The sequence below is a fragment of the Acomys minous genome (genome assembly GCF_964271855.1).
Source record: "Acomys minous genome assembly, chromosome: 11".
Lineage (NCBI taxonomy): Eukaryota > Metazoa > Chordata > Mammalia > Rodentia > Muridae > Acomys > Acomys minous.
Genome location: NC_140492.1, coordinates 89,632,559 through 89,659,727, shown reverse-complemented (window position 1 = coordinate 89,659,727; position 27,169 = coordinate 89,632,559). Strand labels below are relative to the sequence as shown.

At 41.4% G+C, this 27,169-nt stretch overlaps 1 long non-coding RNA gene across 3 annotated transcripts in view; it reads left to right on the top strand.

The window, feature by feature from the left end:
* Positions 1–3,574: 3,574 nt before the first annotated feature.
* LOC311609148 overlaps positions 3,575–27,169 on the top strand; it is a 36,429-nt gene continuing 12,834 nt past the window's right edge. For 2 of the 3 annotated variants that reach the window (XR_014783281.1, XR_014783282.1), the window contains exons 1-2: positions 3,575–3,630; positions 22,608–22,719. This is a non-coding gene — a long non-coding RNA (uncharacterized lncRNA). Of the gene's footprint in view, positions 3,631–22,607; positions 22,720–23,465; positions 23,545–27,169 lie in introns of those variants that run through there. The other variant, XR_014783283.1, reaches the window with a different exon arrangement.

Genomic DNA, 27,169 nt, shown 5'->3' with positions numbered 1-27,169 from the left:
CTGTTCTGAATATAGCATTCCTTTCATCAAACCCGGCACTCCCTCCCCTGCATCCCCCCCCCCCTTTTTTTTTCCTGACAAGACTTCCTAGAGAGCAGAGCTCACAAGGCCAAGCCCGGGCTGTGTGTTTGATTTTGTGACCTGGATGTTAAAATCTGCACTGATTTACTATACTTGGCTTCTGGCTGCTACGCTTCAGCTTCACTTTTCCAATTAACCAAGCAATAGAAGTGACTTTGGATCTAATTCATAGAACGTACTTGTTTGCTAGGGCTCTGACAACTCTTTAAATATATTTTAATCACCCAAATTACTGTGCATGAAACTTCATAAGTAAACAGCACTCTGCATAATGGACCTTTGTACTCCGCTTTTAAGGTCCCTCCGCTTTGATGCCTAGACTCAAATATTGTGCCCCAAACACTGCACTTGATACTAGTGCATCATGGTTGTGATCCCTTGGTGGACGACTGTCTTGGGACCCTGGGGCTTAACGCAGTTGGAGTATTTCTTATTGAACAAGGCTTTCAAGGCCTTCCCTTACCCAAAGTATTCTTCAGAAAACCCAAAATGTGTCACATTACTCTCTTGGGTTTCTGTCTTAATGTCGTCATGTAAATTCAAGAGCTGTCTGTGGACCTTATGAGCATCTGATCCATGTCAACATGGAAAACACAAACACACATGTTTGGGAAATTTTAATATCTGATTTAATTCAAAACGTGTTCTAATGTCTTTCTTAAGAGTCTATAGAACTTGGCAGAGAGAGAGGAGGTAAGTTTTAGGTGACATAATTCTGTGTATGAGGGGTATGTACCAGCCTTTGGAAAAGGGGTCCTTTGTGCAAGTGGACCAGTATGCACACAGCCTCACCACTGCTAATACTCAATAATTAATCTTCCTTTAGTCTTTGTTCGTGGAGGAATTATTTTTCATTTTTCCTCTTTGCTATTAAAATCATGAATTATTGAATGTGATGTTAAGGCTCATAGCATCAGTTTTATCTCATTGTAAAATATGTATGTCATATTGTGATCACCCTCCTTAAAGTTAACTATGGATCTGACTTCTTTCTGTCACATTTTTAAAAATAATTGAGCTTGAAGCATATTTTGTCACACTAATTCTTCAAAGTTCTTACTGTCAAAAGTTCTTTTTTTCCTTAGGGTTTAGAAAAGAAAGAAGATTCTTAAATAATAAAATACTCAATTTTAAGGCATATAATCTTTTTGTATGGTAGCATTATCAAAGCATAAGAATTAATAGGCAGTGGTTGTATTTCTCTTCTCTTTCTTTTTATTAATATTTTAAAACTTGACATCTAGCATTAAGTAATGTGATATAATATGTTTTTATTTGTTTAGTAGAATAAGTGTTTTGGTAAGGTTTATGTTCTATTTCAAATGCAAGCAGATGTTTACCTTAAACTACTATTTGGGAAACCAAAAAATGATAAATAAAAAGGAATCTTTTCTTAGTGCTTTCAGTCAGCTAAGTTTGTGTTTCGGTATCCACAGGCTTATGGGCAACTATGAGGGTATTTATTTTAGTTAGACTTTGCTGGGTATTGAAGACAGAATAAAGAACTGGAGGGAAGGAGGAGATGTCTCAATGGGTGAGAATGCTTGTTGTACAAAGACAAAGGCAGCAGTCATACAATAAATTGAGTATGGCTGCATGCGCATGTTGCCCTAGGATTGGGAGCAGATCCTGTGGAGAGTAATGGATTCTGAGCAGCCAGGAGAAATGCTGATGTTGAGCTTGAGTGACTGATGCTGTCATCCTATGCTGAAGAGGACAGCGAAAGAGGAAAGACCCAATGTCCTGCTCTGGCCTCACATACAAGTGTGTATCACACATACACACAGAACATACACATACACGCTCTGTCAATGTTCTGGCCTCCAAATGTATCTGTCACACATACATCACATACATACACAGACCATATACAGACACAACGTACACACCATAACACACACACACACACACACACACACACACACACACAAATTATTAAGTTTATAAAAGTTGCTATAATGCATTTTTTGTGCATTAATATTTACCTGTTTGCTGATATTTGTGTGTATGTTTATGTCTGCATGTATGTTTGCATATGTATATGCACATTGTGTGTCTTTACACATGTGCAAGTCATTATCCTTCAGGTTTTCACATCCTGACAGAGCACATCTCTTTTCAGGAAAAACTTTCTATTTCTGAGTCTTTGATAGTGAGTAAAGTTATGAAGGGTCAGTCTTTTTAGAATCCTAATTATCTCACCAGAATAATTTTAATTGATTCATCTCAACAACATCACTTTACACTCTCCTACTAAGAAGTGTTTACCAGTGCGTGAGTATAATCATGTCTGTTTTTAATTCAACATAATAAATAGCTTTTGGGAGAAAATTGCGTTCTTGATGTATTAAGTTATTTAAAATCTTGCTTGTAAAAAATATCACAATTGCTATCTGTGAGTTTAAATCTCTACAAAATTGTGTTTTAAACAGGCTAAATAATTATATTTATACCATATAGTATTACTATCTTCCAAGTTATATGCATTTTCAGGAATTAAAAGTGCAGTTATAGGAAAACAAGATTATTAAAGGCCCCTTATTCAGGTTTCTTCCCCTTTCATTCCTTTTCTCATGATCGTTTTCACTGCATTAATGAAAAAGTATAGAAACTAAAGTTTTCCTCTTGAGGAACATGGCTTCAGTTGTCTTGTCACGTGCTCCTCAGGCACCCCAAGTCTCTTCAGAGGAACTGTGTTATTCATTTGACACCATTAGTCTTCCTCAGCAGTGAGATACCCTCTGACAGGACCTCGGTGCATGGCAGGCCGCTGCCTGCCTGCCTTAGTACTTCCCATGATAAGCCCTTGACCAATATTTGGCTTTTTAAAAATAACGAAGCTATTTTAAAAGTGAAAAACAAAAAGTGAAGGCGAAGCAGTAACTGCACCACTCAATTTGAATTTCATGGCCGGTACCTTATTAACCAAATATTTGAGTGGCACTGATCCTTGAGCATAGTCTGTTTTCCTACCTGGTTCTCACAGTCTTCCCCCAGCAAATCTGCCTAGAGGTCTAATAATCAGAGACCATACTGAACTAGAGGGAACAGAGACGATCCTATTTATGGGCAGAGCAAGAGGCAGCATGGGTAGTACAATTCAAGGGACTGAACGAGGCCTGTCTCTTCCAAAATAGTTGCATGAAGCTTCTGCGGTGTCTGGGAAACACCTCATCTGGCGCAGGGGTGGGGTGGTGGATTTTGTTGATGTTGTTATTAAAATATCTTCAAGAAGGCCGTTTTATCTATTTTTTTTTCTAGCCAGTTGTAAAGACACACTACCCCCTTTTAGGTACAGCATGAATAATTAGATGTTACAATGTGAATATTCTTACAGATTTTTTGATCTGTAAACAACTTAAAAGGTACAACTGTTTTTCTTGGATAGACAGAGGTTTTTAACTGGAAAATTTGAAAAGTAAGACTTTTCAGAACCTCAGTGGAGATCGGGGGAGGGGGGAAAAGGGGAGGGGGAGGGGAAGGGGCTTCCAATGATCACGGAAACATCCTGTCTGAGGAGGGAGGAATAACGGGGCAAGATGTTTAAAAGTAAGTTAACAGAATAGATTGCAAAGTTTTCAAAATATGGAAAGGAATGGAGCATTTCTGGAAAAAAAAAAAAACAAAGACTATTTATTTTTTGTTGTGTTTGAGGAAATGAATAAGACAACAGGACCAATATTGGATGAGCAATAATATGTAGGGGCAGACATAAGCGGGCAGAAGGAGGGTTGCCTAGCAACCAAAAGGCCATCAAAGCAATGGGCCCTCACCAGAAGAGACTCCTTGGCTTGTGGAACCACCATCTGGCATAAAGGAAAGGAAAGGAGGACTGACTAGTGACAGCCCAGATTTCTTTTTGCTTCATAATTTTACTTAAGGCTGACTTTCTTATTTAGAGCCCACATTTTCTCTTTGTGCTTTCTTCTTTGCATTAGGTGATAATGTGTTCTATACTGGAAGGCAAAATTAGCAAGGAAGATAGGAAAGTAATAGACTTGAATTGTTTCCCTCATAAGTATTCAGGAGCCTGAATCATTAAAAGTTTGGGTTGATTTCAGGTCTTTTTTTTTTTTTAACTAGAATTTCCCATTTTAGAAAAAAAAAATGTACAGAGAGTATTGTGGGCACCAAGCTCTTCAGCAGATCTTAGACTTATTTACTCAGTGTAATGGACGAAATGTATGAGTTGACTATCATCAGATTTATTTTCTGACAAAATATTTATCCTCTGGGGTGGCTAAAGATATATATATACCCAGAATCCAGAGTGAACAAAGCACCATTTATATATTTTTTGATGATACTCAAATCTGAAACCCCCACTGATTGCAGGCAACTTATTTCACCTCTTTCAGCTGATATCTACTCAAAAGCTACCAGTGGTTCTTGACAGCATGGCTGCCTAAGGGTTAAGTGAATTGTTGCAGGAGGCCAGCTTGATCCAGACCACCAGCTGCTTGATCAATATCAGCTGCTCCTCAGGGGAGCAGCCTTCAGAGCCTTATCAGACTGAACCCATCTTGGAATGAAGGGTCACCCGGAAATTCTTGAGATGTTTTGCGGATTTCACTGGGCCTATCTATCCTCAGTGTTGTTTCACAGAAATTCAATCTAGCTTTGCCACCAGAGAAATGCCTCTAGCTTTAGTTTGGGAAAACATGGAGGACAACGGGCTAGACAGCTTATGTAACAGACCAACTCTATCAGGCAGAAAAACTAACCACCACCCCCCGCCCCTCCCCCCCTACCCCACCCCCCACCCCCCGCCCTTAAACTTCCCTCATGCACATCCAGGTAGAGTTTTGTTGTTGCTCTCAGTCAGTCAGTGTAGCCTGGTTGCCGCCTCTTTCCCATTCCAGTTCTGGAGTTACCGCTGAAATACTATGTGGTCCATCTTTGCAGCTTCTGATAGCGTCCATATTACATGTCACTTAAAATGATTTCTTCCTTTACTTTTGGAGATCCTGTTCTCTTCTGGTTCTTATAAATCTCGCACAACTGCCTCTTTGTTCGGCAGGTTTTTTTCCTGCTCTGCCATAACTTTCCAAGTCTCGATCCTTGATCTTCCTACCTAGTTTTTCACAAATGACCTCGCTCATCTGTTCCATGGCAACCACGTGTGTAAACTGCATCTCCAGATTTTAGACTCTGTGTTTAGATGTGTGTCTGTGTGCTCAAATGGACCATCTTTATACGAACCGGATCCAGAATAACTCTCTTCTGTCCTGCCTTGGTACTCAGAGTCCACTTTTTTCTTTAACTAGGAAGCATGTAATCCATCTCAGTCGCTCTTGCACCCTCGTCTACACTGAAGTCCAGTTGAATGTACTTCTTGATGCCTTTCTTTTTTTCTTACTCTGTTAGAATCTTAAATTTTAATTTTTAAACAGCAATTTGGAATTTCTTTTGTATTAACTAAACGTTTTTAATTTTTTACATACACATTTATATTATTACACATATACACAATAAACTACCTATAGCAAGAAAAACCATGACACAATCAACTTGACGTGTTTCTAATGTACCAGAAGCATCACTGTCATTGCCTTCATCATATATCTAGTATTTAAATAGCTTTCTTTAAAATATCTTAATGATCTCTACTCTCTCTTATACTTTCAGCAATAATATATACCAACACTTAAGTAGCATTTATTACCTGATCTGATCTGATCTGAATATTTATCTACATATAAAATTTTACTGCCAAAGTGAAACCAGTGAGTACCCCTAAGCAACTGTATTTCATATAAAATAGTCAAGATACACAAAGGTTAAATAATTTGGTCAAGAGTATAGCTAGTGAATAAAGCAAAATGTAAGTCTAAGGAGTTGAGTTAGTCTATCTTGTTTCTTTTTATTAATCTATATTCAAGCAATTTTATTAAAAATAGCAATTTTCTTGCAGCTAATTCTCTACAAAAGAAAAAAAACTTTTAAAGAAGCCATGAAAGGGCTCCAGCGATTTGTGGTTTCCCCCGACACATACCATAGAAGAGTATTTGCAGTAATTGGTGGCAAGAATCAATTTAGCTTCTTGTCCTTTCATGTCAACCATGGATCTCGACATTCAATGTCTTTCATTTAGTTAGTGCATTTGCCTCCCTTCTCTGTTGTGTTGTTTATGAATTTCTATTGCAATATTGTTGAAGCTGGCTTAGAGCTCACTATGTAGTCAAGACTATTTTCAAACTTGCCATCTTCTCAGTGCTGTTATGGGAGGTATGCACTACTGTGCCTTGACACCATGGTGTAAGACTTGGAATAGGGAAGGCTCCAGTCTATGAGGGCCACCCTGGCTGAGACTCTTAGCAATGGGAGCTATGTAGCCTGAAGTGGCCTGATAGCTTCCAGTAGAAGGAAAAGGACACCAACTAAACCACAAAACCTTTGACACAAAATTTGTCCTGCCTACAGATGTGCAGGGACAAAGATGGAGCAAAGAAAGAGGGACTGACTGGCCAACCAAAGACTGGCCCTACTTGAGACCCATCCCATGGGAGAGAACCGATCATCAACACTACTAGTGTCTCTGCTATGCTTATAGACGGGAGCCTAGCATAACTCCTCTGAGAGGCTTCACCCAGCAGCTGATGGAAACAGACGCAGAGACCCACAGCCAAACATTAGACAGAGCTCGGGGAGATGATTGAGGGAGCAGGAGAAATCAAGTACTACACAAGAAAACTTACAGAGTCAACTAACCTGGGCCCATGGAGGTTCACAGAGACTGAAACACCAACCTAAGTAAGAGCATGCATGGACTGATATAAAACCCCCTGCAGATTAGCATGTTGGTCTTTATGTGGATCTCCCAACAACTGACTCTGATGGTTTTCTTTGGATCCAGTTCCCCTAATTGGGCCTCCATGTCTGGCCTCAGTGGGAGCAGATGTGCCTAGTTCCACAGAGACTTAATATGCCAGGGCAGGTTGGTATCTATGGGGGACCTCCCCCTTCTCTGAGGAGAAGGAGAGGGAAGAATGTGGGGAGGGGTGTGTGAAGGGGGAACTGGGAGGAGAAGAGAGGGCGGCAATCAGAATGTAAATTAAGCAGTCAATGTTCCTGAAAGAAATGTCCCGCTCCTCACATTCCTAGCCCAAGCCCTTGGTGCTCTGATACTTTTTCCTACACATTGGAACAAACCTCAATCCAGCTACTGCTATGAGAAAATTTTGTAAATATAAATTTCTAATTCAATGACTTTTATGTAGAGATATTGCTTTATTGGGCTCGCCTAATTACCTGAGTCCCTTTAACAGCAGTGTGTGTGTGTGTGTGTGTGTGTGTGTGTGTGTGTGTGTGTGTGTGTGTGTGTGTGTTCTCTTTTAGAAAAGCAATCAAGAGGTTCTAAGGATGAGGAGGATCTGGTCTGCTGTGGTTGGCTTGAAGATCCAGAGGGTTTTGTGTAAGGTTAAAAAATGATGAAAGGAAAGTTAAGTTATCTAATTTGTTCCTTTTAGTTCTCTAAGACAGGTAGTGATGCTTTTATATTTTGATTCTAGTAATCTGAGTCTTCCCTCTTATTTATTGATCAAGGCAACTAAAGGCTTATCAATTTTTTCTTTTTTTTTATACTATTTCCTTTGTTTTCTATTCTCTCTTACTTATTTTCATCTTCTTCAATGTTTTAAATTATACTTCTTTTTATAATATATTAAAATAAAAATTCAGGCAGTTTATCTGTGGTCATTTTATTTTATTTTTTTATTTTTGGTATACATCATTAAATATCCCTCCATGGATTATTTTGGCCTTGTTACACAAACTTTTGTATATTATGCATTTGCTCTTATTTACCTGTAATGAAACTTTGTGTATAGTTTAGTATTTGTTTTATCGTTTTTTAGTATAGTGCTAATTTCCACTTGTTTTTTCCTAATGTCATTGTGCTGTGGTTTCTAATTTCATTCTACTGTGGTCAAAGAATACAAGCTTAAAGTTTTCTGTCATAAAAAATTTTTTGAACCTTGTTTCCTGTTTCAGTTTGAGTTCTCTCACAGATAGTGTTTCACACATAATTGATAAAAATATAGTGTTTGGTGGAGGGCTATATGTTTGTTGATCATGTCTCCTTAACAGCTCTCAAAGTCTTTCATTTCTTTATTGTTATTCTTGTTGTATATATTGAAACTGGTGCATGAAAATCTTCATTGCTTATTATTTCTGTCAGTGTCCTTTTATCTGTGTCCAACATTAGGTTAGGTTTTGAAGTATAGGCATTTGTTGTTTCTATGTGTTCTTAGTAGGTTACCATTATAGCATTATAAAATATACTTCTAATCTGGTAAACACTTTTGTTATAGGATCCATTTTTTGATATCAATATCATAACACCATTTTTTGTCATTGTTGTCTGGTCATATATTTTACATTGTTTCTTTTAAAAAATAATTATTTATTATTTATTCAAAATTCTGCATGCCAGAAGAGGATACCAGATCTCATTATAGATGGTTGTGAGCCATCTTGTGGTTGCTGGGAATTGAACTCAGAACCTTTGGAAGAAAAGCCAGGGCTCTTAATCTCTGAGCCATCTCTCCAGCCCTTACACTGCGTCTTTTTAACATATTTCTGTGCTAAAGATAAACAGTGTTAAGATAACAACAGAAAGAAGTTAAATCTTTTATCATTTCCTTGATTACTACCTATATGAACCAAAAAGCTTTAACACATTTTCTTAATTGTGTTATATTCTGCATACTAACATCTCCACTCAATTTTTCCTTCACCAGGAGCTTTCTGATTGAACTCCAGAGGACTAAACACGTGCCTGGGACCACAAGCCTGGTCGCGAACCCAGAGCTGGGGAGCGCATTGCTGCAGAGGGAAACTCGTTATTATTAATTTGCTTAATGGACACAGTATCCAACTGCCCTCTGCATTCTCATCTCTCGAAGTTTAGTGCATCTCTTAAACCCCACCAGAGAAGCCTCCTCTGTGTGGCGGATGGTGGCTAGTGCAGAAATTCCTGCTTTTAATTATGAAGTTTCTAGACAATGTTGAGGGGCTCTGTGTATTGGGGTGAAGCACCGATCCTTTGACAGTGTACAACTCTGTGTTTGTGTGAATTTGCTTTGTGGTTAGGGATACAATATTATCAAGAGACGAGAGTTAAGGACATTTTTGCCTCTTTCTTGCATTTCACATAAGTTGCTAGATCTCAAAATTATGCTGAAGGTCTTCAACATCTCCAGTGGAAATTCACTTCTTCAGATATATCTTAAATGTCTCAGTTTGTCCTCTTTGTTTCTCCAGTGGGTACTTTCACTACAGGCAGTTGAATTGCTACAAATTGTGGCTCATTACCTTTTAAAAAAAAATCTCTGTGGGTAGATATTTTCCTACTGAGGGAGTTCTGAGTCAAATTAAGTAATGACAAGCTTTGTGAAGGGAGAGTTTCCCGGGAACTAGCAGACATGAAAAACAGTGACAGTTCTCTAGGGGTGGGGCTTTTTATGGGGGTTCAAGTCCACTCTGCTGCCTCCAGTTACAGCCACGGTGCTGGTTTCCTATTTGCCATAGTTACGGTAACTGATGACTTTCTCGGCTAGCATGGATCATGGAAAGAGGAAAGGGAACAGGGCAAGCCAGAGTCCCACAAAAGCTTTCTGTTTTGCCCAAACTTAGGCACTTTTCTTTAATAACATTCCTTGAATTCTTGCAAGCTGTTAGTTACTTTCCTGACTTTTGGAAAAGTTGCATTCCCCCCCCCCCCCCACTGTTTTTAACAGTGTTTCCATTACTTTGAAGATGACATGGACCTTGGGAGCCCTTGGTCGGTGATCCCAGAAACCTGCCTCCAGAATTCTCAGTGTTCTTGTAAGAGTTAAGTGAGAGCTTATTGAGTGAGCACTGTGCACAGAATGTGGAAGCTGTTAGGAGATGGTGTTTGCCTATTCCTTCCTTGGTACTTCTATTGACAAACTTCTAAGTGTGTCTTAGAGACCACAGTGATTATTCCTACTGGCTCTCTCTGCGCCACCGCGGTACCGAGTCAAGGGCGAGGGCCTGCGGATTTAACTGATGCGCACGCGCACACACACACACACACACACACACACACACACACACACACACACACACTAACACAGCGGGTCCTTCGTGCTAAAAGAGCAGTAGCCGCAGCAGAAGCCGCGGCAGCGGTTTATTATTCCCGTCTGTCTCCCTCCAGAGTTCCAAAGAGCCTTCTTATAGGCAGCAAAACAGAAATCCTCCCCCCAGGTGAAATCCCCCAAGAGGTGAATGCACACAGGAGGAAAAATCTCAAGGAAGGGAGGGGCGCGTTCTCAGAGCAGTAAACATGACTAGCTAACCAAGATAAACACAGACATAGAAGCTGCTAGAAACAGGACATGAAACAGCAAGACAGGCAGGCAGCCCAGTCGGGCCTGGTTCCTACAGCTCTAGTTTGTCACTCTCCCCAGCTCTCAGTGGTTTCTACAGTCTAACCTCAGGCTACTTTGCCTTTACAGTCTTCCCTACAGAATGGTGCTAATGCTTAGATTCAGCCAGGCTGCCCCCAGTCCTCGCCCTGCACCCCCTATTATCTTTGAGTTGCAGACGAAGTAGGGTTTTGTTTTCATGTACTTGTGTGTTTATTTCTATGTTTGACTTCCTTCTTTCTCTGTTCTCCCTCACTGGCTTTCTGCAAACTTTTGATTCACTGTAGTCTAAACCAGAGCAGAATCAATGAACCATGGCATTTCTTACTTTAGTGAAAGGTAAAAACTTTTAGCCCTTGAAATAGCAGAGCTATTTTTGGGTCTTCCACTTCTTAATTAAATAACCATCAAAACTTTCTGTCTTCAGACTGTACACCTTTCAAGACTTCAAGGGCTACTTCCTTATTAAACTCTTTATTCATTTGCACTTTGAAGCTCTGTCTATTTTTGCATCCAATTGCAGTAAATTTATTGAAATATTTTATCTTTTGGTCTATTTAATTTTACTATAAACAGGAGTTTAGAAAGGCTTGAAAATTATCATTTCAATATAATGGTACCCAGGGTTGATTTACAAACAGCAGAATGAAACACAATTTAAAAGAATTTGAGTACAAAAATAAACAATATCCCAAAGAAACTTTCAAGATGTTTGTTTCTATATAATCTTGCTCAAATATTTTAAAAGTTAAATATATTTTAAATAATGCATTTCAAAAGAATTTTAGACAATATCTATTAAACACTGCTGTAGATGAATTGGAAATTAGTAAAAATATATTATCTACCAAAGTTGTTCTATTTTTGTTAGATATACTGTCAAGTTTTATTCTTCTTCCAGAATTAATATGTTAATATCCATTTACAAATATTAAATTGGCCTTTGGTCTTTTAAGATGAGCAATGAAACCCCTGCATATCTCTGAGACGATGAATATACTTAGCAGCATTTGATCTATAAATGCATTGTACATTCTACTGTATTTCTACATGGCCATCATGTAGTTTTCTATGTGAGAACTATTCTGTTAATTATTTAATTTCTTCCCACATAGCACAGTTTTTCATTATTTTTTCCCTTGATTTATCAATAAAAAAGTAAAGATATGTTGAAAAATTTAAAGATAATCATTGGCTAACGTATTGACCAAGCCGCACACAGGAATTTCAACGAACGCAAACTGAACCTATTGTAGTTCACCCGTAAAATTAAAATGTAATGTCTTTTTCCTCAGGGGTTTGAAGTCACATTTAGATACCATCTGAAAATGACATGCTATCAAACAGTGCAGCATATTACTAACTTCATCGTTGTGGCAGCTTAGTGAGCATTGCCATAGCAGCAAGCCTTTATGCTTTGTTATCTTTTGACATAAATGACTACTTACAAAACCTGAAAACACCATGAAAATGTCAGAACAGTCCGAGCTTCTACACATGCCCAGCTTAAGGACTACACAATCTGGAGGTTTCCTAATATCTCTCCTTAGAAATTCTGAACACCTTTTTTTCTGGAACAGTAAGTGAAAATGAATTTTAACAATATTTCATGTATTAAGTATTGTCTTCTAAATTATAAATCTAAGCATTGAATACGGGGACTATTGTTACCTGTAATGTAATTGTAACACAATCCCACTGATTACAGGATGACATTTTGTGTATTTCAGAAAAAGTAGCTATCGTATTCTGCATGTGGTACATTGTAAATGCCAATGCTTCAAGTCACTGTTAGCCAGCACCTTTCATAGCTCTGAATAATATACCAAATCATATTATTTCACAAAATGGGTTACGATTAAAGGAGTTTATTTTTACAACTACCCAGGCATGTGCTTAGGTTAAAGGCGAGGCAGTGTGTACTAATAAATCAAAATGCTGCATTTATATTTGCCTAATTAACAAGGGGCTCTTCACTGAAGCTGTCAAGTAGAGTGGAGTGTCTGCATGCTATGAAAGTTTCTGCACCATTAACTTCCTCTTCTTTTTAGAAATGTTTAACAGAGGGAAAAAAACTCACTTTGTAAATATGTCATGACTCTACAAGAGATAGACAGCTAAACAAACGTTTTCAGTCTGGACTCGGTGAAAGCCACTTCAACAGATGCAAGGGAAGTTCAGATTATCCTGGTGCGATTTCCTTCTTTCATGAATTTACAGTTTAGTGTGAGGAAGAGGCAAAGAAAGAAGTCATTTTAAAAATAAATTTTTTTACATTGATATTACCACAAAGGAGCTCAACGGCGTTACAGAAAATATAACATTAGCCCAGGCTTGTAAGGTAGGGCAATATATGAACAGCCAGGAGCTGCAAAGACATGATCAGATCCACAGCTACTTGGGCAGTTTTGTGAGTGTGAGCTCTAATATCCACTCCATATAACTGGAACTTGCAAATCTGTACCTTTTGGTAACTTGTCTGTCTATTGGATGCTACTTTCAATTAACGGCTTTAGTGAAAATGGGTGCCCGTTTGCATATCACCACTAAAAGAAGCCCTTTCTGTAATTTATACAAACCTGCTACAAATGAATTTGTATTCATGCTTGTAAAGCGAGCCCAGTCTCTCTTCTTACTAGTATTCATTCCAAAACTGACCATCTCCCAGCCCTTTATTCTCTATAGAAAATTTCCGGCACTCATGCCTCCAGCCTCCATGTTGTCAATAGGAAGCAGATTGGGAAGGAGTTGGACAAGGTTAAGTTTCATCGTAGTCTGTTTCTTCGCATTGCAGATCACAATCCAAGGAGACCAAAGCAACATGGCCATAGTGTGTTTAGCTAAGCACTTGCTTAGTTAGTATGCTGGAAAATTAGGGGATGATCATTAGGGCCACCAAACCAAGCCAAAGCAAAAGCTCTATAAAGCAAAGCAACAGGGATAACTGGTTGTTCATTCGTGGGTTCCACCGCAGGAACAACTGTTTATTGAGTTTGCTTCTAGGAAAGTTAAGTCCTATGGGCTTCCATGATGCACATTTCTACATAGCACTTCTCCATTTTCGCCAAGTCCGGCTGGTTAGTTATTGGGTGGCCGAGGGGGGTCGCAACCTGTGGATAAAGAAATGGGCGAGAGAGACACAGAGCTCTAGGAAACCGTAGCTTGTCAAGAACCGTTTAGTGAAGGTGAGGGCAGGCGTTTTAAAACCTGCTTTAGGGAGGGCGGGGGTAAGCGAGGAGGGTAATGGAAAAGTACAGAATCTTCTGGGGTTGACCCCCGGGAACATCTGCAGGGGGAGGGGTTTTCCTAGGTGGGGCAAAGCAGGATGTCTCTGTGGTTATCTCAGGATCAGATCGCTCTCTTCTCAGGGCTAAGCCAGATGCCTTGCGTGCCTAGTGAGTGGCCAAGCAGGATGTTTGCTGCAGATGCTGAATGGGTGGAGGTTAGCCACGGGCCGTTTGGTCCCTGGCATCTCACCCTTTTTTGTTTACTTTGGCCTGAGGGAGACCTTACAGCCCAGCGAGTGACCTTTAGGAGGTCACCAGTCATTGTTACAGGATGGCGGTATATTTGAGAATCACTAATGTCCAAGTGTTTCAGGACAACAGTTATTCTGGACCGGCCAAATTCCCAAGGAAAGGGGGCCTCGCGATGGCCTGAGCCTGCTAGAGGATCGATGCTCAATCTTACCACGCCTATGGTCTGTCCTCCCACCAAGGACCGACCGACGTCTGATAACCGAGACTTATCCAATCGCTCCGTCTCTGACTTACCAGGCACTATCTCGGGTCAGGTCAAGGTGGGCTCAGGCCAAAAGATGTGAGGGAGGGCTTGCACAGGTTTACCAAAGGCGCCGAGGGCACAACCAGGCTCGCCATCCAGCGTTCTGCATCCTCGGGAACTGTAAAGGCCGCCCATAGGTAACCGACTGAGGCGTAGGTGATATCTCCTGGATGGTAGTAGAAGTCTCATTTGGGTCCTCAGTCTCCAGGCAGTGGTAGTGAATCTGGATATTCTTGGTGGCAGCTTCAACCTGACTTTTAACGAACCCTGTAAGACGGTTGAAAGCCCATGGGCCAAAGGATAATAGAAGGAGAACACCAACAAGGGGTCCGAGCAGGGTAGGGAGAAGAGTAGTAAGCCAGGGGGAGGCAGGGTTAGGGTTAGGGAAATTCCCCCCTCCAGAAAATTTAAAAATGAGTCGGGGTCATGAATAGTAAAACGGGGAAGAAGAATAACAAGGACACACCAGTCTTTGGAGGAAAGGAAGGTAGGGGCAAAGACGATCGAACCAGAGGAACAAGCAAAATGGGTGTTATTTGGCACGAGAATGTAGGGGAGGGAGAGGTCAGGGATGACGGTCTGGGTGCAAACGCCGCTGAGGGGAAGAGGAGGGAGCATATGGGGACCCAGGAGGCAAGTACCTATGCCGGAAACGGACTGGAGGGTAATGCGATTGTCGGGAGCTGGGCTGGTGAGGGTGGGGGTAACATTGGTAAAGAGCAAGGTAGAAAGAAGAGCAATACCCTTGTAAAAGGGCGGGGAGGGAGAGAAACACATCCAACATTCAGGAAATGACAAGGAGGAGTCATTTTTAAGGCCCATATGGAGGCATTAGCCAACTGGAGAATGATATCAGCCAAACTGGGGGGGTGGGCCCACAGGGAGGGTAGGTCGGAAAGAGGGAGGCAAAGTGGACCAAAGGAGGTCGTTCGAGGGGGTGGATGGGGAGGGAGGCATGGGGGTGGCGGGCTTAGGCGGGGGCCAGGAGCAGGAATGGGAACAGGATGATGGAAAATATGATTAGGCCCAACCACTGCAGCGCCCTTATTGGGTATCTCTTTTAGGAGGCGCAACCTGAACGTAAGGCCAAAATCGTACTCTGATTTATAAACACGGAGGCCCCATTCAAATCCACGACCCGTCCAAATGGCTCGTTTACCGGGCTCAGTGAAGCGGATGGTTAGGGGGTTGCACCATTTATTGGTGACTGAACGGGCCGCATTGCAAAGGTCTTTAACGGCCTCACCATAGGGCTGAGGATGAACCCAGGAATCGACAGTGATGTAGTCCCAAGAAGAGGATGGCTTCCAGTACGTGTCGCCAGTGGTCTCACACCCCCAAGAGGCACAGTAAAAATCTTGGGCCCCACCACAGCGGTTATTATCATGACGGGGCCGGTGAGAGAAACCTGGGCGAACATAGATGCCTCCACCGTAGACCGTTCCCTCTTTAGGAAAACTTTTGTGAAGCATGACCCGCTCTAAATCATTGCGACAGCCTGGGTCGGCGCCTCCGACATCACGGGAAAAGGACTTGAGCTCGGGCGCCTTGGACTGTGTTGTAGGCCAAAAAATATCCTCTACACCCCAATAGGAACTGGGGCACAAAGATGGACATGCAGGACGGGCCAATGGGGTTCGGCACCCAGAGACAAAGAGGAATTAACAACGTCACCGGCCTGGTTAACAACCTCCCAAGTAAAATTATAAACAGCATAAGGCCAGTGGTCATATGAAGGGACAGTGGAGGCAGGTGGGAAGAGGCAGAGGCAATGTGAAAAGATGACCAGCACACCGAAGATCATGGTCCTGAAAAAGAGCACAATTACATCTTTTCCTCAGGGGTGTTCCCTGGGGGAGGGGGGTTAAAAGGTTTGATTAGGCGCTCAGGTAACCAGCGCGCATTTTGTTCTTCCTGATCATAAATGCAGGCATGACCTTTGCCCCAAATAAGGACTGGGTCGGGTCCATGCCATTGGTGGGTCAGTGGATCCTTCCACAAAGCCTTGGCATAGGTGGAGGAGGTGGAAGAGTGCCAAAGGCGATCGGCCGCCCGAGTGGCCAAGGTCATCCTTTTGTAGAAAATTTAGGACGAGCAAAGCATGATTGAGAAGCAGGTGAGGCCCTGCTGTAGAGGGATATAGGATTGTAACTTATTAAGCATTGCTTTGAGTGTTTGGTGGGCCCTTTCAATAATTCCTTGTCCTTGGGGATTGTAAGGTATCCCCGTAACATGTTTAATCTGCAGTTGGGCACAGAAGGACTTGAAGGCAGAGCTTGTATATCCAGGGCCGTTATCAGTCTTTAAGGTAAAGGGTTTGGGGGCAACAGTAAGGCAATACAAAACATGATCAATAACATCTCTAGTAGCCTCTCCAGCATGCAGAGAGGCGCAAATAAATCCACTAAAAGTATCTATAGACACATGAATATACTTAAGTTTCTTAAAAGAGGAGAAATTAGTAACATCCATTTGCCAGACCTGTCCAGGCATGAGGCCATGAGGGTTGACTCCCCTATGTGGCTCGGGAAGAAAGGTGACACATGCCTGGCATTCTTTAACAATAGCCCTGGCTTGTTCCCGAGTGATGGAGAACATGTGGCGAAGGCTTTGGGAATTAAGGTGGTGGAGGGCGTGAGCCTCCCTGGCCATAGCAACGGGGTCGCTGGCGGATGGAATGGCCAGCCCTGAAAGCAGGGGGCACTTGGCTAAGTCCACCTGGGCATTAAGTGTAGTCAGAGGCCCAGGCAGGGTGGAGTGAGAGCGAATATGGCCAATGAAAAAAGGCTGATAGCGCAAAAGAATCCATGGTTGAGATAGGATCCTCATAGGCGGGAGGAAGCGAAGGGTAAAGATGGCGGGGGACCGTGGAAGAATCAGAAACGGGCTCAGGGGAAGGATTTTCTGAAGATTTCGAGGATGCAGGAGGAACAGAGTCGGGGGACATGTCAATGAGCGTAAGAGAGGAACCCTGCAAAGAGGAACCCTGCAAAGAGGAACGAGAAGGAGGAAGAGATTCGTGCAGGCAGAGTTCAGCCACGGATAGGAGTTGCCTCTGTCGGCTTTCGTTTTCGCCAGACTCAATTATGTCCCGTATAAGGCCCCAATAAGAAAAAATACTGTTCGCCACCGCTGCATTACCATCTTTTTGGATAAGCGCATTAAGCTCACGCCCCACTTTTTGCCACTTTTCAGAATGAATAGTAGGTCCATCAATCATGAACCAGGGACAGGTCTGGTCAATAAAAACAAAAAACTCAATCAAATGTTTCTTTTTTACCCTAATACCCCTCTCTCTGAGTATGTCCTTTACCTCTTTGCTTCTTTGGACAGCGAATGGCCCATTCTTGAGATTTGCGAATGGATGACTCACCTAATGACGAGGCTGGCCGGGCGAGCTCGGCTGGTCATGAAAAATCCTGTGGACCGGTCCCTTAATCCGTTCGGGGAGAAACCCGCACCTCGAGCCCCACGTTGGGCGCCACTCGACCAGTCCGGCTGGTCAGTTATTAGGGGGCCGAGGGGGGTCGCAACCTGTGGATAAAGAACTGGGCGAGAGAGACGCAGGGCTCTAGGAAACCGTAGCTTGTCAAGAGCTGTTTATTGAAGGTGAGGGCAGGCTTTTTAAAACCTGCTTTAGGGAGGGCAGGGGTAAGCGAGGAGGGTAATGGAAAAGTACAGAATCTTCTGGGGTTGACCCCCAGGAACATCTGCAGGGGGAGGGGTTTTCCTAGGTGGGGCAAAGCAGGATGTCTCTGTGGTTATCTCAGGATCAGATCGCTCTCTTCTCAGGGCTAAGCCGGATGCCTTGCGTGCCTAATGAGTGGCCAAGCAGGATGTTTGCTGCAGATGCTGAATTGGTGGGGGTCGACCACGGGCCGTTTGGTCCCTGGCACATTTTGTTTGTTCTCCTCTTCTTGATGGCCAAATGAAAACTTCTGTGCAGCATATTTACCCTCCACATTCCACATTCCCCTCCCTCCCTCTCTACCTCTCCTTTTCTCTATTTCTGTCTCTTACCCCATCTCTCTCTCTATCTCTCTTAGCAACACACACACACACACACACACACACACACACACACACACACACACATATGCACAGCACTTTCATGTTTGTCTCGTGATTTTGCGGAAGGTGATTCGAAGTAGTCTGTTCTCATATAAGCTTGAGACAACAACAATGCCCCAATAGCAAAATAGAAATATTTATTAATTTTAGAAGAAGCATGTGTCCAGAGGGAAGCCGACAGGAACATTTATAAACATTAACTTGCCATATGTATTTATACAGTAAGTCACATATGAAAGGACATTTTGGGAATTCCTTGGAGAATGGCTCATGCATACATCACTTTGTTTAAGTGAACGAAGATTTCTTATTAAACTAACCTTGTCAGAACTCCAACAAGAAGGGGCTTAGCTTGACTGGCCTCTGTCTGAGAGGCTGTTGGAAAATATTAGCCCCTTACAAAATAAAGGATTAAAATTATGTAGTTTAATTACTATTCCTTAGGCAAGACCGAAAGAAAAATACAGAGAAAGAATAATAAGAAAATGAAAGGATTAGTTCCTTGGGGCGGTACTTGCAGAGAGGTGGGTAGTGGGCAGCAAACAGGTTCTGAGAACAGAGAAATGCTGCTTGAGAAAGCAGGCAGGTTTGGATTTGCTTCTGGCCATGTGAGAAGAAGCCAGAAGAAACTCCACCACCTAGGTACCACTGTGTAGCAACGCTTCAGAGAGGTAGGTAGGCTGAGAACCATTCACTTTAGAATCATCTATATTACTCAGAAATGTGATGTTAGACTCCTGGGTTTCTCCCATGTATACAGCATCCTTAACGGTAAGCCTGAGACTCGAGATCTGATCCTTTTCATCAACATCCAGTAATTCCTAGATTATTAGCACTGAAAAGAGGCTTGCCGGACAGTAGACACCATGAGCTGTTCTGACATAGGAACAGATGGAAGTTTGTTTACCTGAAGGAACTAGGGCTGTAGACTGTAGAAAGCAGATGTTTTCTGTTATGCCTACCTCTCTTATAAAGTGAATTTCAGAGATTTACTGCTGTATCAAGTGAAACCAATGCCTACTAAACCAATGTGCTCCTTATTTGTTATTTTCGTCTCTTAAAACATATTTAGTTACTTTATACACAAACCAGAATGATCTTGGGACTGAATAGGTGAGAGGAAGGAGGTACGTTTCTGACGTACACAGAGCAGAACAGCTTGTTTGTAGGTAAAACTTCAGGTGAGTAAGTGTAAAGTGGCACCAAGTACAAGGGCTTGCTGGTTAATGTCTAACAAATAGCCCTTTGGGAAAATACCCTAATGTGTAGAATTAGCTGGTTTTTGTGGTATGAAGTACTTCGACATTGGTGAACTTCATGCTGTCAATAGCTTAATGCATGACTAGCAGAGTTCCAAGCGACCATCTAAATCAGCGCTTAGGATTGAGTGTTGGCTGGCTCCGCTGATTTTATATGTATACTCCTGTGTTTACCCTCACTTTCTCAGCGTTGATGTTGTAACTTATTCATTATTTCGAACAATACCCAGCCTGACCTCTAAACCCCAGTCAGCTGCTGTACGCTCTTGCATTTCCCCATTTCTTTGTTCTTTGTGAACCATTATAATTTAGACATGCTAACACGGCCCATAAACTCTTCCCTCAGAGTATTGCCTACAATTGGACATTCGCGCTTTGGAAATTAGCAAAGGTGCCATATTGCAAGGGGGAAGCTAGTAATAACGATGAAAGGAACTATACTAATTAAAGTTCTATATTAAAACTAAATGGTGTCAAAATATAGGAGGCTGTCTAATTCACATTTCAACATTTTCCTCTTTTGGAAAATAACTTAGTATGGAGAGTCAGGGGTTTCTGGCTCAATCATTAGAATACTCTAAATAGCTGTGGTTGATATGCGCTGAGAAGTGGAAGCTGATGTACTCTGGCAGCCAACAGGTCTGGCAGGAAATATTTATATAATTGAATTGTATAATTGAAAGGAGAGAAGAGGCACTGAAGAAGTCTAGCAGAATTTTAAACAGCACCTGAACACCCACAAGAACTTTCCAGGTTTTGGAGGAAGAGTATGAGACAGAGTAGAGTCACATCTACTGCCCTCTGTGTGTGATGATTTGGTTACCATGGACTCCCTCAGAGCTTGTAACCATGCCTCTGGCCCTTTTCTCCCTCCCTACCTTTCCACTTACCCTTCCTTGAGCCGCAGTTTGTTGCAGTCAATTTGCTTTGTTTCTGAAAATATTATTTTCAGAAGATTTTTAGAGAATTTTTGAAGTGTCATTAGGTTGTTTGTCTAATGAGCAATTCCTCCCACATTCATGGGGATTAATTGATGGAGACTGATTACACATGGTAGGCATCTAGAGTACATATTCGTCTGGACACATTTGTGCTCCCCACTCATGTGTTGAAGTCCAAGTGTGTGACTTTATTGGGATTTAGGGCTTACAAGAAAGTGAGGAAATTTACTGTTCTAGTAAACATACATGCAAAGGTCAGTCCCATGCACAATTTGTGTTTTTTTTCTTTTTCTTTCTTTCTTTCTTTCTTTCTTTCTTTCTTTCTTTCTTTCTTTCTTCCTTCCTTCCTTCCTTTATTATTATTATTATTATTATTATTATTATTATTATTATTATTATTATTATTATTATTATTATTATTATTTTGTGGTGTCCTTGACCTGTCTGGCTCTTACAATATTTCTTCCTTCTTTTTTGCTCTGGATTCTTTGGGCTCTGTCTAAAGTTTGGCTGTGGGTCTTTGCATCTGTTTCTATCAGTTGCTGGGTGAAGACTCTCTGATGACCATTATGTTAGACTCCAGTCTGCAAGTATAGCAAAATCAAGTATAGCAAAATCATTAGGAGTATTTCATAAGTCTCTCTCCCTCCCTCCATCTCTCTCTCTCTCTCTCTCTCTCTCTCTCTCTCTCTCTCTCTCTCGTGTGTGTGTGTGTGTGTGTGTGTGTGTGTGTGTTTGGTTATATCTTAACTCCTAGCTCTCGGGGCTATCCAGCCTCTAGCTCCTGGCACTCCAGGCAATCAGATAAAGTGTCCCTCTTATGACATGGGTCTCAAGTTGGACCAGTCATTGGTTGGTCACTCCCACAATTTCTGTGCCATTTCCTGCCCGCCCCCCCCAGCACATCTTGCTACCAGGACAAATTGTAGGTCAAAAATATGTGTCTCAGTTGGTGTTACAATCCCTTCACTGTAAGTCTTGCCTGGTTACAGAAGATGGCTGGTTCAGGCTCCCATTATTAGCTTGGTTCACCCTTGTAGATAGATTCTTGGAAGTTTCTATTGCACGAGGTTTCTACCTTGCCCCCTGAAACACTTCCCAGTTCCAGCTATCTCTCCCAGTACTCTCTCCCTCTACCCTTCTCCCACTCTCTGACCCAACATGATCCCTTCTGTTTTTCATCCTCTCTGGTCCCCAGGCCACACCATCCCAGGGACATTCATGTATCCTCCCATGAGCCCTTCTTGTTATTTAGCCTCTCTTGGTCTATGGATTGTAGCATAATTCTCCTTTACTTAGAGCTAATATCTACTTATAAGTGAGCACACACCATATTTGCTTTTCTCGGTCTGGGTTACCTCACTCAGGGCAATCTTTTCTAGTTCCATCCATTTGCCTGCAAATTTTATGATGTTATTAGTTTTTAACAATTGAGTAATACTCTGTTGTGTAAATATACCACATTTAAAAATATATTCTTTGGTTGAAGGACAGTTTCCAGTTTCTGGCTATTATGAACAAACCTGATGTGAACAAAGTTGAGCAAGTGTCCATGTGGTAGAATAGAATGTCCTTTGGGTAGATGCCTAGGAGTGGCATAGTTTCCTGTTAAGTAGATCAATCCCTAACTCTCTGAGAAACTGCCATATTGATTTCCAAAGTGACAGTGCAAACTAGTTTTCTATAAAAATTTTCAGTATATATTCAGATCATAGCAATGTTTATGCATATCATTTTCAAGGTTATGGAAAGGGAAGGGCAATATTTGAATCAGATTGTTGGTCTTTTAATTTTTATCTTCTTTGACTACCATCTTTAGCCACAGTGAGCTCCTGTTACTAATGGGGATATGTTTCATAGCTCAAGGCTGAAGAGAGAAAACGTTTAAGGAACATTTGTTGTAACAGTTGCTTTCCCCTATTATTCGATGACTAGTCTGAGGTAAACTTCGATATATAAGTTCTTCCTGCCTTATGACAACTGCAATCTCATCTGCATGACCATGCTTAGTGAAACAAACTGAAGTCTGTTAAGATGAAGGATCACCGGGCCACATTTGTGCTCTCTATTTTTTCTTTCAGTTGCTGTGATAAACACTGTTCTGATCAATATCCTATTGCTGTGAAGAGACACCATGAGCACACAACTCTTACGGAGGAAAACATTTCCCTGGGGCTGACTTCCAGTTCAGAGGTTTGGTCCATCATCATCATCGTGGGAACCATGGCAGTGTGTAGGCAGCATTAGTGCTAGAGAGGATGCCGAGAGTCCTACAGATCAGTTTGCAGGAGGAAGAGAGAGAGACTGACTCTGGGCCTGACTTTAGCTTCTGAAAACCTCAATGCAATGTCCAAGGCCAGGGGCTAACTTCCTACAAGTCCACACCTACTTCAACTAGGCCACACCCTCTAATCCTTTGAAATAGTGCCACTCTTTTGGGGGCCTATGGGAAACATTTCCATTGAAACCATCATAAACACAATGACCAAAAGTAACTTGGGGGGAGGAAGTGTTTATTTGGCTTACAGATTATAGTTCAGTGTCAAGGGAAGCCAAGGCAGGGATTCAGGCAGTGGTACTGAGCAGAAACCACAGAGGAACAGTGCTCTATTGGTTTGCTTCTCTGGTTTCCTCACCTATTTTTTTTTTGTATGGTTGAAAACCCACCTGCTTAGGGTATGGCACTCTCCACAGTGGGCTGGACCTTTCTACATCAATTAGTATTTAAAATAATGTCACACAAAACAATCCAAAGCCAATCCAATCTGAGCAGTTCTTTAGTAGAGATTCCTTCTTCCCTGATTCTAGATTTGTGTTGCCATTGATAGAAAACACTAACTATAATAAATAAAGGGCACCAGGAAAAAAAGCAAATAGAAAAACAGCCTTTGGGGCTAGAGGGATGCTTGAGTGCTTAAAAATGTATGCTGTTCTTCTAGAGGACTTGAGTTTAGTTTCCAACATCCATATCCAACATCTTGCAATCAATTCCATGCGATCTGAAGCACTCTTTTGGCCTCCATAGGCAACTATATTCACACTCACACACATATACAAAGAATTAAACATATCATTGAAAGCCAGGCAGTATGCACATGCACGCAGGCTGTCTGTGACCTGCACTGCCAACTAAGGCTATCAAGATATTTGGGTCTAAGATTCAACCTCAGCTGTGTCTCCCTGTTGATGTCTGTAGCCTATATTACCACTGAATGCCATGATGAAGACTATGGTCTCTGCTGTGAACTCAGGCCATGCTGACATCCATAGGCAGTGTGGCTTCCTGGGGGCCATACTGAAGCAGAGGCCTGAGCTGTCAGCTGGAGACATAGTGATGTCTGGGTCCATGCTGCCTGCAACAGTCATGCCTGAGTCTGTGGCTCTACTGCAGTCTGGGTCTTTGCTGATGTCCATGGCCCATGTAACCACTGAAGGCTATGATCATAGTTTGAGCTCCTATCTGAAGCCTCCAAGGGTTGTGTGTGGGTGAGTGGCCTTACTTTATCTGGCAGCCACGTTTTTGTTCTGTGCCATCACCAAAAATGGTATGGAGGTCCATCATCCATGGTCCCACTGGCTGTGAAGAGCAAGGAAACTACTTTTGCTGTGATACCGATGATTGTAGATGCACCAGGACATGGACAAGGGAGAGAAATATGGAAAGCCTCTGTGATAGCCCCTAGCCCCTGTAGAATGATTATTAATATTAATATAAAGCACAAATTTAGAACAGCAGCAGTTTATCTTTAGCCAGCTTTTAGCCAAGCAACAACACATGGAGACTATAACTTATTTAATTTGCCTAGAACACAATACTGAGCAATAATTGCTCCATCCTAAACCTTCAAGATAGAATAGCTTTCTCCCAGCCAAAATCCCCATCATACTTGCATTTTAAGTCATCTTCTAGCTCTGGTTCTTTTCTCCTGATGCTCCTTGGTCCTCTCCTTATGGCTCAATTACTACTTCTTTCTTTTTCTTCTCCTCTTGCTGGACCTGAATGTCCCATCCTATTCTCTTTATCACTTAGCATTGGCTAGTCAGAGTTTTTGTTTTTTTGTTTTTTTGACACAACAGAGAACAATTGGTGTGCATATGTACACAATCTTGCTACAGGAGATACTTAAAATAAACATTACAGAGCCATGTGCCATTGAAACAGCAGAGTAGCATAGGGAAATCAGCATTTGAATGAACAAGGGTAAATTATACACAGAGCACAATAAGTTTATGGCGAGAAACCACCCCCTCTTGCAAAGTAACAACTTAGACAGAAAGCCAATGAAGAGGACTCTTAAAAACTTTCAGTGGGGATACTGAAGTGTAGAGCTCCATAGTTGATGGCTTCTGGTTGGTATCTGGGAGGGAAAGGACTGAGATCTACTTAAGGGGCAGGCCACTGAGAGTTTGACCATGCTCCAGTGAGTATATAGAGAACACAAATTGGATTTTAATAATTTTTATTTTTATTTTTACTTTTTTTTTTTGGTGCAAGAGGTCTCAGGGGTAGAAGGGCAGACATGGAAGGACTGAGAGAAATGATATGAGTGAAAATCTCTGAGAATCAATGAACGCAATAAAATATGTTAAACATATCATGGAAGTTTCATCACAGGGAGAATGCTCTGACGCACATTGGTGAAAATTGTATTTTAAAGTAAAGATATTCTATGCCAACGTATTTCAGTATTGACATGTAAGTATTTTAAGGCAACACAGCTATTCAATTACCTGTTATAGATATCATTTTGTTTTCTCTTCCAAAAATTTAAGGCATACTTATAAACAGACGTTCACATGCCTTTAGCAGACTCTGTATGTATTTCTATGGATGGAACAGACATAATGAAGTATTATGGTGGGAAAAACAACGAGGAAGTCATTGTTCTGCTCACCAGGGATGAGACGGATCCTGGAACTCTACATCAGATTGACTCCAGGGAATATGGTTCTTAAGGGGGAAAGGTGGTCTGGTGGGTTACATTGATATTATAGGCAATCTCTCTATAATCCATTTCATTGGTCACTGGGGTTAATGCTCTGATATGGAAGAGAAATTGTTCATTTCTGAGAATGAATAATGATGGGCCTGTTGAGTTTCATCCGTTTACTCCTATGTAGCATTTCATGGAGACGTCTCCCGTTTCCTGCGGCTCATGGTTGTGGTGACATGTAAATTCTTGCTTCATGTAAAGGAAAAAGGCGCTGAGGCTTAGTTTCCTTTAACTTTAAATACATTAACCCACAGAGATTCAACCTTACTCTTTCTCTCTTTCATATTAATCTTTTTGTTAAGCAACACTTAATATGACATACTTATGTGGTACAATGTGATATTTAATGCCTGCTTAGGTTTTGTTGATTTCAAAGCAAGGTGATCATATCTCCCACAGTAAACACACTTATTTGTGGCTAAAGCATTCAATTTCTATTTTTTTAATTAAAAAAAAATGCACCAACAGTACACTATTGTTATCTATAGGTAGTCCAGCATAGACTAAAATACATAAACATATTTATTTTAACTGTTACTTAGTTTTTAATGATCAGACTCCCTCCTTGCATTGCTGCCTGCTGCCTGCTGTTCTCGAAGTTTCTGGTAAACACTGTTCTACTTTTAATTTCAATGATGTCAGTTATAAGAATGCGCAGATGAGTTGGACTATAAAGAGCTTGTCCCGTGCCTGGTTAATTTTAGTCGGCGAGCTCAGCTTCATCCACATTATTGAAAACGATAGGATTTTGCTATTGTTGTTGTTTGTTTGTTTGTTTTTTTACAGCTGAGTCATATTGAATTGGTTATGATATTATATTTTCATTTATCCTTTCATTGATTGTTAGACACTTAGGCTGTTTGTAGCTCTTGGCTGTTGTTAAAAGCGGAGCAATGAACACGGTCATGCAGATGTGTCTTTGGCATGCTAATACCATTTCACTTCGGCATACGTGCCGTGCTATACTTGCTGGAGTATGTGGGGATTCTGTTCTGTAGTTTGTTTACTGACCTCTGTACTGTTCTCTTTAACTCCACTAAAACCATGCCAACGCGTCCCTTTACAACACCTCCACCAGCACCTCTCCTTTTACCTTTTTATGAACAAAGACTCTAACAGAAATGATTTGATATCTCAGTGTGGTTTTGATTTGCGTTTTAAATTGTTATTGATATTGAACATTTTTTCCCCATGAGGATATGACTGTATGTGATTTCTTTTGGGAAATGTCTATTTTGATCTACTACTCATTTTTTTAAAAATCTGATTTATTTAGTTTGTTTTTAGCTATTGAGGGTTTATTACTTTTTCTTTCAGATTTCCTTGTTGTAGTCTGGATATCAAGCCCTTGGCTCCTATTCTGTATCCCTTCTAGGTTTCTTGGAGCACAAAGGGCGGCTGCAGTGGTCAAAAATATCCTTCCTGTGCAGGCTATATTTGTGTTCTTCCTACTCCCCTTCCTCTGCAGGCTCAGCTCTCTTTGACCTCTGCTTTGTGCGTCTTTTTGAACTTTCAACATTCCGCCTCACTTCCTTTTGTAGCCGTTGCACACTTTCCCCCAGCAGATCTTAATCCTGATGTGCTAAGGAGGCTTTTTGTCTTTCATTTTGTCTTTGTGTGAAAAAAAACAGTTAAAAGGCTAATTAGTA